This window comes from Eumetopias jubatus, unplaced genomic scaffold (assembly GCF_037043125.1).
Source record: "Eumetopias jubatus isolate StellerSeaLion01/CBP00866 unplaced genomic scaffold, mEumJub1_p1.0 scaffold_96, whole genome shotgun sequence".
In the NCBI taxonomy this organism is placed as follows: Eukaryota; Metazoa; Chordata; class Mammalia; order Carnivora; family Otariidae; genus Eumetopias; species Eumetopias jubatus.
This window is the reverse complement of record NW_028274902.1, coordinates 426213-428806: the sequence shown is the minus strand read 5'-3', so window position 1 is coordinate 428806 and position 2594 is coordinate 426213. Positions and strand designations below refer to the sequence as shown.

General features: G+C 35.7%; 1 pseudogene; it reads left to right on the top strand.

Annotated features, from left to right (window-relative positions):
* Positions 1–284: 284 nt before the first annotated feature.
* Positions 285–1914, top strand: LOC148161667 (heat shock transcription factor, Y-linked-like; annotated as a pseudogene).
* The last annotated feature ends 680 nt before the right edge of the window (positions 1915–2594 follow it).

Sequence of the window (2594 nt, the reverse complement as noted above, 5' to 3'; positions counted from 1 at the left end):
AAAAATTGTAAAAGGGAGATTTTGTACATCATATTTTTTTTTGGTTGCTGTCTACATAACGTTTATTTTAAGTACTTTATTTTAACTGAAATAATTTCAAAAGTAAACACTCGGGCTTTAATTGCTAGGAAACAGGTATCTTGTGATGTCACAACTACTCAGGTGGTGGACTATTTGGATGGTCTGGATAGTTTATCTGCATAGGCCAGCCACAGCGGCATTTGAAGATGCAATGTTCAAAACCATGCAGATCAGAAACATAGCTGAAAGAAAACGTAGTTGAGATGGCACATGTTTCTTCAGAAATTGAAGATGATACTCCTAAAGATGGATCGACTGGTTCCACAGGCTCCATTAGCGCTCATTTGTGTGAGCACACAGTCACTGGAGATGTGGACCTGAGGTCTGTGATTAAATAAAATGCTTTTCAGGCCTTGTCAGGAGGATCCTTGATAAAAACACCACGTTACACATTCTGTGTCTCTGAACCAGATGAGGATAATGTTTTTCTTTCTCTGACCTTTCCCAGGAAATTTGGAAAATAGTTGAAAGTGATTAACTCAAGTCAATTCGATGAGAAGGGAACTTCTATACTGATTGATGAGGAACTCTTCAAGAAAGAAATTGTGGAGAGAAAGTTTCCTTTCAGAATATTAGAAACTGGAAGTATGAAGAGTTTAGTTCACCAGCTTAATCTTTATTGATTTAGTGAAATGCCACAGAGTTTTCAAAGATCTGCTTCTCTGGCTGACTTTCTAGCATAGGAAAAGAAGTTTCTGTTTTAAGCAAAGTATTCTAAAATGTTATGACTTATATACGGAATATATAAGATTTTACCTTGTATAGAAGTAAATATGTTCCTATGTATAGGGTAAAGTTAGATTTTAAATTTCAAATATTTTCCAAAAATTGATGCCAGCTTAGGCATGAAACATTCAGGGTTATAAGATATTTTAGTAGTATCTTTGACCCTTAACAATGAACTTCAATTTACATAAGATCCTGAAGCCCCTTAAAGTGCTATTCGATGTTATTTTTAAATATGTAACACATTTTCATGAACCATAATTAAACATTTGTTTGAGTAAGTAAATTCTTAAAAATACTAACATACTAAATATATTATTTGATGACTTTGTGTGATGAAACTAAAGTCATATTTTACAGGTTATCTTCTCTTATATCTTAGTTGGAACTATCACTTAGTAAATTTCTCCTTTGGTTTCAGTTACAGTACTATCATAATCCATATTTTAAAGGAGGCTGCCCCCACCTTTTAGTAAGAATGAACAGAAGAGTTGGGATTAAAATTCTTCTACAGTTTCATTAGTTCAAGGTTTCAATAAGAAACCCTGCAGAGCAGTTGATAATGTGGATAGTCCTAATTCTGGGGTTGTTGCTGATACTTGTGGAGAAAGGGTATGTTCAAACTCCACCAATGTAAATGTGCCTCTAATAAGGAAGCCTTCTCCCAGCCAGAGAATTACTACTACAATGGCCCCTATGAGAAGTGATTTTTCTCCTGCATCAGCAATGTCAGTTAGACCATCGAAACAAATCGGAGTGGAGCAACATGCCTTTTTAAACCAGTTGACCACTTTTCACTGCACTCGCAAGCAGCTGCACTCAAGCAAATGGCCACATTGTGAACTTTGTTACAACTAAAACTTCTCAATCTCAGTACTGTATCATATCTCCCTTATAGAGCACTTATTTAGGAATGATGGTGGAGCCTTCCACTTTTCCAACTAGATATGCGGATTTGTCAGCCAGTGATGCTCGGTTTTCTACCCTGCAACCAGCGGGCAACCCTTGGTTCACACTGCCAATGACAGGTGATCTTCTGCTGCCTCACTTTCAAGGTCAACTCATCAACCATCTCCATCGTATGCACAACATCCGAATTACAACTGATCTGTCAAAGGACTGTCATTATGCAAGAAAACAAAGGTTATCTTTTGTTGGCAATTGAATACATATTGGCAATTCTCTTACTGGAAAAATAAAATTACATGTTAATCTTTATATTTTCATTATGTTTATTTTTTGAAATAGTTCAGTGTAAAAATCTTGATTTTATTTATTGTATTTTTTTGTCATTTGGCAAGAACTCTTGACATACATCCTAAATAAATTATATGTATTTAAAAAAGAATGGGAGCAAAGGAAAAGAAGCATTTGGAGTCACGCAGTTTCTGAAATAGTCCAGGATGCATAAAATGAGGGCATTAATTACAATAATGTGGAAGGGGCCACCCAGGTGGTTCAGTTGTTAAAAGTCTGCTTTCAGGTCAGGTAATGATCCCAGGGTCCTGGTATAGAGCGTTGTGTCTACTGCAGACTTGTGTCCAGAAGCACATTCCCTCTCCCTTTGCCCCTCCCACTCTTGTGTGTGCTCTGCAATAAATAAATTCTGAAAAAAATTGATGTGGAAGAGATATATGTCAATGAATTCTAGAAAATACAAATACATAGCATTCACTTAATATTTTCTCAATTACATTATATTCTCACTGTTATTTAGAAGAGTCCTTGGATTTTAGTTGGCAAAGGTTGTCTTCATTAAAAAGTACATTCATACTGGAATGTAAAAC